At 40.1% G+C, this 12,899-nt stretch overlaps 1 pseudogene; it reads right to left on the bottom strand.

Annotated features, from left to right (window-relative positions):
- Positions 1-2,603: 2,603 nt before the first annotated feature.
- On the bottom strand, positions 2,604-3,344 carry LOC123841380 (olfactory receptor 7A10-like; annotated as a pseudogene).
- Between the last annotated feature and the right edge of the window lie 9,555 nt (positions 3,345-12,899).

Below are 12,899 nucleotides of genomic sequence, written 5' to 3'. Positions count from 1 at the left end.
AGGGGTGAAAGATAGCACTGCTAATGGGGAAGAAAGCCAAGTGTTAATATGGATATACAAACAATGGAATTAAATGTAGGTAATTCACATGACAAACCATTTTTTATCTATAAATAGAAGATTAACCTACATATGGAAATGTAGTTATAAGAGCCCATAAATTGGCTGAGACAGAAGAGAACTACAGCTACATACAACATCAGGGATGAACCACAGAAACACAAGTAGACATTCGCACCTGACTCCAGATCCATGAGGACCCAATAAAGATCAGAAACGCTCCCCAGCGTATAATTCCATCTAATTGTAAAGGTATTATGACATCCCATTTGACAAGGACAGTCTGTTACACAGCAAGAGCTGACTGACACAATAATCAAACAGACATGAGACAGTTAGAATGTGTACTGCTTTTTATTTGTGGCATATAATCAGACAAGTGAGGAGAGCAGTCATGACATTCTGTTATACAAATTTATTTCCAATGATTTTATGAATAAGTGACTATATGTGGGCTCCCTTCCAGGTCGCTGGGAGAGTTTGAAGGACATACACGTTTGTGCAGAAGAACTGGTGACCCTGAACCACAGGAATAGCAGGACATTCAGCTCGCCTGTGAAGCATCCTCTGATCATGCAGGGGAAAGAGATTTCTTTGTTTGTTTTTTGTTTTTAAAGATTTTATTTATTTGACAGAGAGAGAGAGAGCATAAGCAGACAGAGGGACAGGGAGAAGCAGGCTCCCAGCTGAGCAGAGAGCCTGACGTGGGGCTCGATCCCAGGACCCTGGGATCATGACTCGAGACAAAGGCAGATGCTCAACAGACTGAGCCACCCAGGTGTCCTGGGAAAGAGATTTCTGAGCAGGAAGGAGGTACGAAATGGATGATGCAGATATTGTTCATTCGCCATCCCTTAGCATTTGTGACAAATATTAGGAAAAGGGAGTTATTTCATGTAACAATAGAGAGAGTCATATTAGCAGGTAGCATTGGAAGTTTTCAAGTAGAAACAGGAAGATAACTCAGTGGTAAAACATAGAAGACAATAAAGAATCTTTCACTGCAAGGAATAAATAAACCCCCTCAGTTGTGGACACCAATCTTCCATGCTTCCACAAATACATACACAGCATGAAAAAGAAATATTTTAGATAGTAAAAATATGGGTGTTTTGAAATGTTGCACCCTTGGATTTCTAAAAAGCTTTTTTTATTATTTTAATTTCCATCTAATCAACATACAGTGTTATATTAGTTTCAGGTGTACAACACAGTGATTAAGCAAATCTATACATTACTCAGTGCTCAGCATGATAAATGTACTCTTAACCCAGTCACCTGTTTCACCCATCCCCCCACTCACCTCCCCTCTGGCAACTACCACTTTGTTCTCCATATTAAAGAGTGTATTCTTTTGTTGGTCTCTTTTTTTCTTTGTTTTGTTTCTTAAATTTCACATATGAGTACAGTCATAGGGTATTTGTTTTTCTCTGACTGACTGATTTCACTTAGCATTATAGCCTCCAGATCCAACCATGTTGTAAATGCTTACACCAAAATAAAAAGCTTTTCCACAGTAAAGGAAACAATCAACAAAACAAAAAGATGACCTCCTGAATGGGTGAAGATATCTGCAAATGACATATCCAATAAGGGGTTAAAATCCTAAATATATAAAGAACTTAAACAACTCAACACCAAAAAAAATAATAATAATAATAATTCAATAAAAAAATGACCAGAATTCATGAATAGACATTTTGCTAAGGAAGACATACAGATGGCCAACAGACACATGAAAAGATGCTCAACATCACTCATCATCAAGGAATCGCACTCAAAACCACAATGGGATAATACCTCACTCCTGTCAGAATGACTAAAATCAAAACCACAAGGAACTTATTAATAAGTGTTGCTGGGGATGTGGAGTAAGAAAAACCCTTGCACACAGTTTTAGGGAATGCAAACTGGAGCAGCCACTGTGGAAAACAGAATAGAGGTTCCTCAAAAAACTGAAAATAGAAGTACCATATGATTGAGTAATTACACTCCTGGGCATTAACCTAAATAAAATGCATCCTCATGTTTATGGTCATCTCTGACACTGAAAACATATGAGATCACTCTATTTATTCAAAATAAAGTTATGTGAAGGGCTTAGTGGGAATAAGAAGAATATGACTCATGATTATTCTTTTGGGAAATCTAGGGAAAATTTACATGGCATGATATAGTCATTTGAAATGAAATTATTTTTAAGAAATCCAATTTGCCCCATGTAAGATACAGAAATTTCCAGGCATTTGTGACCAAGGCTGGGGAAAACATTAGGATTGTATGAAAATGGACAACAGGGAAACTGTCCGTATATCAGACAGAGCAGAACATTAGTAAATTGAATTACTTTAATGCATAAAGAAGTGGGATTGAAAGAAATGGAAATTCCATGAAATAAACAGAAGGAGCTGATACTACTTCCACAGCCTGATCAAAGAACAGCAGTTCCTCGCTCTGTTCCTGGCTCACAGCCCTGCAATCACAAACACCTCTTCAGACCCAGGATGATTCACCCTTACATTAGTGGAAACCCAATGGTTCTTTTAAGAGCTCTCTTTATGTCTCTGTTCTCTTATGTCTCTGTAGATGAAGGGGTTCAGCATGGGTGTGACCACCGTGTACATCACCGAGGCTATGGCATTTGAGTAGGAGCTCTGGGTAGCAGCAGAGCTAAGGTACGCTTCCAGGACCGTACAATAAAATAAGGAGACAACCGAGAGGTGAGATGCACAGGTGGAAAATGCTTTATACTTGCCCTGAGCTGATGATACTCCACTTATGGAGGAAACTATCTTAGAGTAAGAGTAAAGGATCCCCCAGCTAGGGAAGCACCACCAACAATCCAGCTGCAAAATACATCACCGTGTCATTAAGAAAGGTGTCAGAACAGGCAAGTTGGATCACCTGATTAATTTCACAGAAAAAGTGGGAGATTTCCACCTCTCTACAGAAGGACAGCCACAACACCATTAAGCTTTGTATTAGGGAATTCAGGGTACTCATCATCCAAGACACCAGAACCAGCAGTGCACAGTAGGTGGGTTTCATCATGATCAGGTAGTGCAAGGAGTGACAGATGGCCACAAAACAGTCATAGGCCATTATAGCCAGGAGAAAGTTGTCCAGTCCAATGAAGAGTAGGAAAATGTATATCTGAGTAATACAGCCTTCATAGGTTATGACTTGGCTCTGAGTCTGGATATTCAAAGTATCTTGGGGATTGTGGTAGAAGTGAAACAGGTGTCTGCAAAGGACAGGTTGGAGAGGAAGAAGTACATTGGGGTGTGGAGGTGGGAGTCTGAGCTGATGGCCAGGATGATGAACAGTTTTCCAAACACAGTGATCAGGTACGTGGAGAGGAAAAGCCCAAATATGAGGGGCTGCCATTCTCATTCCATTGAAAATCCCAGAAGAAAAAATTGGGGAAATTTGTATATCATTTCCTGGTTCCATGTGGTGAAGGTGACTTTCAGGAATGAGAGAAATATCATGACTAATTTTCATACAATCTTGCATCACTCACAGATTTGAAATGGTACATTTTATATTTTGCAGTCCAGAAATTTATTTTAATATTTTGTGTTTGGATATGGTCCCCTGTAGGAGATTCACCAATGTCATCTTTGTTATTCTATTTTTCTTCCAGTACTTTTCCCCCCAATGGATCGTGTATTCCACATGAGAATGAAAATGAGAATCTAATGAGAAATCGCTCTAAATTTCAAAAATATTGAGTGCTGACCACATTTTAGGCATTGTCTAGGCAAGGAATATAATAAGGTGGTAAAGAACAAAAGTCCCTCTAATTCAGTGATGGGGCAAATAATAAAATAATAAAATTAATTAGCCTTTCAGATGGTGACAAGTGTTTAGAAGGATAGAAGGATAGATTAAATAGGGCATTCGATTTTCATGGGTATTTAGGCCAATTCTGCAAACAAGGTGACACTGGAACAGAGACCTCAGTAAGACAGAGGTCTAGATGTAAGATTTTCAGGGAAGTGTGTGCTTGACAAAGGAATGGCCAGTGCAAATGCCCCGAGGAAGAAGGTACTTATTTCCAATGTTCAAGTCAATGAGGTAAAGCCAGTGCTGCAAGGGAATGAGCAGGATGGAGACTGAGAAGAGAGGCTGTCAGACATGCTGAGCTGGGAAGTGGCCTCTCTGATACCTCTGAACCCTCAAGGCACAGGGACTTCCTTGTCCACACTGCCTCTCCCACTGTATTCATCATGTTGCAAAGGCATCCCATGAATTGAACAAGATCCCCTTCTTAGTGGCCTCTCTTGATTGAGTTCTGACCCCTGTATTGTGTCACCTTGGAATTTATGAGTCCTGGCACCCTGTTGTGGGGGCTGCTCACACTCTATTAGTCACACACACACACAGGACACCGTGGCCTCCTGGGTTGTGTTATTAGCCTGTATTTCTCAGCCCCCACCACCTTGATTTTGCTAGGAATGTATCCACCCCAAGTAGGCCATATCACTGATCTTTCCCCTGCAAAATGCAAAAATGCCAATTCTTAAGCCTCTGTGGACAAATAAACCTGGGGCTCCATATTGGGATAGTCATTTTCTGCTGTGTAAGCTCATATGGTCCATGAGATACTCGGAGGAAGAATAATTTTCTTTGGTTTTGGCAACTCACCAGCTCTGATGGCCAGCAAAAATAACAAGAGACAAAATAAAATCTTCCAAAAGACAAAAATAGTGATATCTTTCTGTTGTCAAATAGAGTGCATATGAGATAAAATGAGCAAAGGGATCAATTTACATTTCACAAAAGGAGCTATTACAAAATAACAAAGGTGGGCATTTGTAAACTCAAGCATAGAAAACTTGTTTTTCCTCTACTTCCTCCATCATTATTTGACCAATTCATTTTTATGAAGTTTGATAGGGAATGAGATTAGCTCCTTTATCCCTTTCCTTTCTTTCTTTCTTTCTTTTTTTTTTTTTTAGGTTTTGTTTATTTCTGTAACTTCTACACCCAGAGTAAGGCTTGAACTCACCACCCTAAGATCAAGAGTCATTTGTACCTCTGACTGAGTCAGCCAGGAGCCCCTCCTTTATCCCTTTTCTTGGGTGACATACTTTCATTGATATTCTTGGTTTTAGGATATTGATCTCTTTTGACAAACCCAATGGGCACCTCTAATCCTCATTCTGCATTTCATTCTACATTCAAAGTCCTCCCCAGACCATGCTTTATAAATGCCGCTGAGGGATACCTCGGTGGCTCAGTGGATTAAGCATCTGCCTTCGGCTCAGGTCATGATCCCAGGGTCCTGGGATGGAGTTCTGCATCGGGCTCCTTGCTCAGTGGGGAGTCTGCTTCTCCCTCTGCCTGCCGCTCCCCCTGCTTGTGCTCTCTCTCTCTCTCTGACAAAAAAAAAATTAAAAAAAAAATTAAAAATAAAAAAAAATTTTAAATGCTGCTGATATCATGACAGTCTATCTTTTTATACCTAATAACTTGATTCATATGATTATGCCTGAGGACATGATGTCATCTACACATTTATATCATTGTACTCTGACCTCACTGTTATGATCTGGGATTCAAAGGTGCAGGGAAGGGGGTGCCTGGGTGGCTCAGTCGTTAAGCATCTGCCTTCAGCTCAGGTCACGATCCCAGGATCCTGGGATCGGGCTCCCTGCTTGGCAGGAAGCCTGCTTCTCCCTCCCCCATTACCCTTGCTTGTGCTCCCTCTCTCTGTGTCTCTCTCTGTTAAATAAATAAAATATTTTTTAAAAAAAGAAAGGTGCAGGAATTCATCTCCTTTGTTCACTTTTGGTTATTTCCACAAAGATATGTAAATATATGTGCTGAATATGCAAACAAATCTAAGAACATTAAAAGTTATAGAATGAAAAGAATGAAGAGATAATTAAACCAGGTTAAAATGGGTAGTTTCAAGAACATATTTTCCCAGAATTAGGGTGAGGGTGAGGGTATGTCCCTTGTATTCTGCAGTTCAGAGACTTCTCCAGAGAATAAACCCCTGACTGCGGCTGGGGTGAGACTGAAGTTGGCAGATATCCACCAAGCTCGGGCAAGGAAGGGATTTGGGACTCTAAATACTTTATATTTATTTTTAAAAATAATTTTCAAATAGATATTCAATTGTTACTTCCATTGCATCTCTACCTTCACACCCATGTTCAGAAATATTACCAATTATTTTTTTAGTTCTTATTTAAATTCCAGTTAGTTAACATATAGTGTTAGATTAATTTCAAGTATACAATATAGTGATTTAATACTTCCATACATTCACCTGGTGTTCATTGCAGCAAGTGGTCTCCTTCATCCCCATCAACTATGTCACCCATCCTCCACCCCCTGTTCTGGTAACCTACAGTGTGTTCTCAGTGTTTAGGCTAGCTCATGATCTCAGGGTCATGAGATCAAGCCCCCTGTCGGGCTGCATGCTCAGCAGAGTCAGCTTGGGATTCTCTCTCCCTCTCCCTCTGCCCCTCCTGGTCATGCTCACGTGCTCTCTCTCTCTCTCAAAATAAGTAGCTAAATCTTCTAAAAAATAGATATCTATCTGGAAGAATATGAAATAGGGTTCTCCCTCAGCATTCTACAAAAAAACCAGAGGGATTATGACCTCAGTGTAAAAGCAACCAATACAATATAGACAAACATCAAGAAAACTACATATAAAATTTACAGGTGGCCAAAATCATCTTAATAAAGGAAGAACAACAGAATAAGAAGACAGAAATATTTTAATTAAATTTAAAAATTTTAGGATCAGGATATGTTCCAAAAGTTAATTGAGAAGCAATGATCTGAGGAAATCATTTGAAATGCCGAAGAGAAAAAAAAAAAAAAGCAGAGGAGGGGAGGTAATATATGGCATTGTAATAATAAAGGCCAATCAGCATGGTCATCAAATGTCTGAAGTTTGCTGAAACTGAGGGATAGTTTAAGAAAAAAACAAGAAACATCTCTATCACCAGCAGCCTGGGGAACAAACTTACAGAGCTGTTACACTGTTTGTGGTTGGAATTTTTAAACTGGTGGCCAAGGGGTTACTGTGAATTTGCTGGCAGGAAAGTGTTACAAGGTTGAAGGCAGAACTTGAAGGCAGCTGTGTTCTAAATACTGGCATTCTTTAACTCAGGGTTTCTGTCCTTGCACCATGGACATTGTGGCCACAGCCTGCCTTGGGGTGGGGGGTTTCCTGTGCATTGTAGGGTGTTTAGACATTCCTGGTCTCCACACACCCCTCTCCGGTGTGACAGGCAAAGCTGGCTCCAGACAGTGATCAATGACCCCCAGGGGACAAAATTACACCCGATTACAACCACACATTGAGTGTAACAATCTCAACATACTTTTTCTAGCATTGCTATAATACCAATTTAATGATATATATATAAAAGACCATCAAAAGTGTGAGTAGCAAGGGTCCAGGGTGGCTCACTTGGTTAAGCAGCTGACTCTTGGTTTGGGCTCTGGTCATGATCTCAGGGTTCTGAGATCAGGCTGCATGGTCTCCCCACTCACTATGGAGTCTGCTCGAGATTCTCTCTCCCTTTCCCTCCCCCTGCTCGCCCTTGGAGATTCTCTCTCTCTGTCTGTCTCTCTCTAAAACAAACGAATGAATGAATGAATCCTTAAAAAAATGTGTGAGTAGCAGTCACTGTGAAATTAACATTAGCACTGAATAAATTTATTAATTACTTAATCAAGTAAGCATTAAAGCTGTAAATTGCTCTGGGTAATATGGACATTTTCACAATATTAATTCTTCCAATCCATGAGTATGGTATTTCTTTCCATTTGTTCATGTCATCTTCAATTTCTTTCATCAGTGTGTGATAGTTTTTGGAGTACAGGTCTTTCACCTCTTTGGTTAAATTTATTCCTAAGTATTTAATCTTTTTTGGTGCATTCGTAATGGTGTTTTAATTTTTTTTTCTTTCTGCTACTTCATTGTTAGTATGTAGAAATGTTACTGATTTCTGGGTATTGATTCTGTCACTTGCACTTCACTGAACTCGTTTGTTACTTCTAGTAGTTTCTTGGTAGAGTCTTTAGTATTTTCTATGCATAATACTGTGTCATCTATAAATAGTGTCAGTAATTTTTTCTTTCCCAATATCGATGCCCCTTCTTCCTTTTCCTTGTCTGATTTCTGTGGCTAGGACTTCCAGTACTATGTTAATAAAAGTGCTGAGAGTGGACATCTTTGTCTTGTTCCCAACGTTAGGGAAAAAACTCTCAGTTAGCTGGTTTTCATATATGGCCTTTATTATGTTGAGGTAGGTTTCATCTATCCCTGCTTTGTTGATAGTTTTTATCATGAATGCATGTTGAATCTTGTTAATGCTTTTTCTGCATCTATCAGAAGATCATATGCTTTTCAGCCTTCGTTTTATTGATGTGGTGTATGACATTGATTAATTTGCAAATATTGAAACATCCTTGCATCCCTGAAGTAAATCCCACCTGATTGTGGTGAATCATCTTTTTAATATATTGTTGTATGTAGTCTGCTAGTATTTTGTTGAGGATTTTTGCATCTATCTTCATCAGGGATGTTGGCCTATAGTTCTCTTTTTTTTTGTGGTGTCTTAGTCTAGTTCTGCTATCAGGGTTAGGCTGGCCTCATACACTGTGTTTCTAAGCTTTACTTTCTCTTCTGTATTTTGGAACAGTTTGAGAATAGGTATTAACTATTCTTTAAATGTCTGGTAGACCACCTGTGAATCCATCTGGTCAGAAACTTGTACTTGCAGATCAGAAAAGCGACCACGTTCTGGAAGGTAGGACGTGCGGAGAAGTGAATCCGAGGAGATATTCGGGAGGATAGACGGTGAGGGAGGGGCCTCCATCGGCCGCTTTTGGCAAGTGATAAAACCATGGAGCACAAAATCGGAACTTTTAAAAGTCTGCTCCGCTGAGAGACGTCACTCCGGTGGCTAAGCGGGGGGTGGAACTCTCCGGGACAGTGTGGTCTCAGGACCCTTGGGGTAACAGAAAGACCAGGGGTGCCTGAGTGCGGCAGAGCTCCCAGGTATCGGAGCAGGGAAGTCGGCTGCAGAGGCGGAGCCCAGGCACGGGCTCTCAGCTCGGGGTCACCATAAACCGTGATCCGCGGCACAGTCGGGCCCCTGCTCCTCCAGCAGGGACCCAACAAGCGGCAGATCCGGGGAGACTCGCCTTCCTCCCCCGGGAGGAGCCGCGCGGGAGTGCACCGCAGGGATCTGCTGGGTTTGGAGACTCCACCCGGGGTCGGGTGCCAGAGATAGAAATGCGCGGTCACAGGCCGGGCGAGCACGGAGTGCGGCCGGAGACCGGGGAGACGGGAGTGACTGCTTTTATCTGGGGGCTCACTGAGGAGCGGGGCCCCGAGTTCTCGGCTCCTCCGGGGCGGAGATTGGGAGGCCGCATTTTTCACTCTCTGCCTCCAAAGCTGTACGGAAAGCTCGCAGGGAACAAAAGCCCCTGAGAGCAAACCTGAGCAGATTACTTAGCCGGGAGGGGGCAAGGGCGGGGCAATTCCGCCTCCGGCAGAGACATTTGGAAACCACGGCAACAGGCCCCTCCCCAGAAGATCAGTGAGAACAGCCAGCCAAGACCAAGTTTACCGATCAATGAGAACGGCAGAACTCCAGCGCTAGGGGACTACTGCACATAGAATTCACGGCTTTTTTACCATGATTCTTTAGTCTTTTAAAGTTAATTTTTTTTTAACTGTCTTTTTGTCTTTTTATTTCTTTTTGAATTTTTCTTTTTCCCTTTTTCAACCAACATCTTATCAATCCCTTTTTTAAAAAAAACATTTTTATTTTTCATTTTTAGAGTCATATTCTATCCCTTCATAGTAGTTACCCATATTTTTGGCTTATATATATAAGTTGTTCTTTCTTTAAAATTTTGAGATAGTTTCTTCTAACAGATTAAAATGTACCCTAAATCTCTAGTATATGGTGTTTTCTATTCCCCTGCCTGATCACATCCTCTCCCTTTTTTCTTCTTTTTCTTTTTTCTTTTTTAAAATCCTCTTCTTTCTTTTTTCAAACAACTTCTTATCAATTCCTTTTATAAAATTTTTTATAATTTCCATTTTTACAGTCATATTCCATCCCTTCATCATATCAACCCTTATTTTTGTACATATATAAGTTTTTCTTTCTTTAAAATTTTGGGAGGCACTTTCTTCTAAAAGACCAAAATACACCCCAAATCTAGTGTGTGGCACTGATCTATATACCATATAGATAATATTTGATCACATTCTGGGTTTTTTGTTGTTGTTGTTGTTTTGGGTTTTTTTTGTTTTTCTCTTTCTCTTTTTCTTTTTCTTTTTTTTCTTTTTCTTTTTTCTCTCTTTCCCTTTCTTTTCCCACTGCTTCAGGTATTTTCTGATTTGTTTAGAGTATATTTTCTGGGGACGTGGTTACTCTGCTAGCATTTTGTTCTTTCATTAATCTATTCTCCTCTGCACAAAATGACAAGACAGAAAAAATCACCTCAACAAAAAGAACAAGAGGTAATACCGACTGCCAGGGACCTACTCAATACGGACATTAGTACGATGTCAGATCTAGAGTTCAGAATCATCACTTTAAAGATACTAGCTGGGCTTGAAAAAAATATGGAAGTTATTAGAGAAACCCTTTCTGGAGAAGTAAAAGAGCTAAAATCTAACCAAGTAGAAATCAAAAAGGCTATTAATGAGGTGCAATAAAAAATGGGGGCGCTAACTGCTAGGATAAATGAGGCAGAAGAGAGAATCAGTAATATAAAAGATGAAATGATGGAAAATAAAGAAGCTGAGAAAAAGAGAGATAAACAACTACTGGATCACGAGGGCAGAATTCGAGAGATAAGTGATACCATAAGACGAAACAAAATTAGAATAATCGGGATCCCAGAAGAAGAAGAAAGAGAGAGAGGGGCAGAAGGTATAATGGAGCAAATTATAGCAGAAAACTTCCCTAATTTGGGGAAAGAAACAGGCATGAAAATCCAGGAAGCACAGAGAACCCCTCTCAAAATGAATAAAAATAGGTCAACTCCCCGACATCTAATAGTAAAACTTACGAGTCTCATAGACAAAGAGAAAATCCTGAAAGCAGCTCGGGAGAAGAGAGATGTAACCTACAAGGGTAGAAACATTAGATTGGCAAGAGACCTATCCACAGAGACCTGGCAGGCCAGAAAGGACTGACAGGATATATTCAGAGCACTAAATGAGAAAACTATGCAGCCAAGAATACTCTATCCAGCTAGGCTGTCATTGAAAATTGAAGGAGAGATAAAAAGCTTCCAGGACAAACAAAAACTAAAGGAATTTGCAAACACAAAACCAGCCCTACAGGAAACCTTGAAAGGGGTCCTCTAAGCAAAGAGAGAGCCTAAAAGCAACATACTCCAGAAAGGAACACAGACAATATACGGTAACAGTCACCTTACAGGCAATACAATGGCACTAAATTCCTATCTTTCAATAGTTACCCTGAATGTAAATGGGCTCAATGCCCCAATCAAAAGACACAGGCTAACAGACTGGATTAAAAAACAAGACCCATCGATATGCTGTCTGCAAGAGACTCATTTTAGACCCAAAGACACCCCCAGATTGAAAGTGAGGGGGTGGAAAACCATTTCCCATGCTAATGGACACCAAAAGAAAGCTGGGGTGGCAATCCTTATATCAGACAAATTAGATTTTAAACCAAAGACTGTAATAAGAGACGAGGAAGGACACTATATCCTACTTAAAGGATCTATCCAACAAGAAGATCTAACAATTGTAAATATCTATGCCCCTAACATGGGAGCAGCCAATTATATAAGGCAATTAATAACAAAAGCAAAGAAACACATTGACAACAATACAATAATAGTGGGGGACTTTAACATCCCCCTCACTGAAATGGACAGATCGTCTAAGCAAAAGATCAACAAGGAAATAAAGACTTTAAATGACACACTGGACCAAATGGACTTCACAGACATATTCAGAACATTCCACCCCAAAGCAACAGAATACACATTCTTCTCTAGTGCCCATGGAACATTGTCCAGAATAGATCACATCCTAGGTCATAAATCAGGTCTCAACCGGTACCAAAAGATTGGGATCATTCCCTGCCTATTTTCAGACCACAATGCTTTGAAACTAGAACTCAATCACAAGAGGAAAGTCAGAAAAAACTCAAATACATGGAGGCTAAAGAGCATCCTACTGAAGAATGAATGGGTCAACCAGGAAATTAAAGAATAATTTAAAAAATACATGGAAACCAATGAAAATGAAAACACGACTGTTCAAAATCTTTGGCATGCAGCAAAGGCAGTCCTGAGAGGAAAGTATATAGCCATACAAGCCTTTCTCAAGAAACAAGAAAGGTCTCAAGTGCACAACCTAACCCTACACCTAAAGGAGCTGGAGAAAGAACAGCAAATAAAGCCTAAACCCAGCAGGAGAAGAGAAAGAATAAAGATCAGAGCAGAAATCAATGAAATAGAAACTAAAAGAACAGTAGAACAGATCAACGAAACTAGGAGCTGGTTCTTTGAAAGAATTAACAAGATTGATAAACCCCTGGCCAGACTTATCAAAAAGAGAAGAGAAATGACCCAAATCAACAAAATCATGAATGAAAGAGGAGAGATCACAACCAACACCAAAGAAATACAAACAATGATAAGAACATATTATGAGCAACTCTATGCCAGCAAATTAGATAACCTGGAAGAGATGGATGCATTCCTAGAGATGGTTCATCCAAAACTGAACCAGGAAGAAATAGAAAACCTGAACAGACCTATAACCACTAAGAAATTGAAGCAGTCATCAAAAATCT

The sequence above is a fragment of the Mirounga angustirostris genome, unplaced genomic scaffold (assembly GCF_029215605.1).
Source record: "Mirounga angustirostris isolate CCGP_5_RB_7025 unplaced genomic scaffold, mMirAng1.0.hap1 SCAF_1, whole genome shotgun sequence".
In the NCBI taxonomy this organism is placed as follows: Eukaryota; Metazoa; Chordata; class Mammalia; order Carnivora; family Phocidae; genus Mirounga; species Mirounga angustirostris.
Note: the sequence above shows the minus strand (reverse complement) of the source record. Positions and strands in the feature narration are given on the sequence as shown.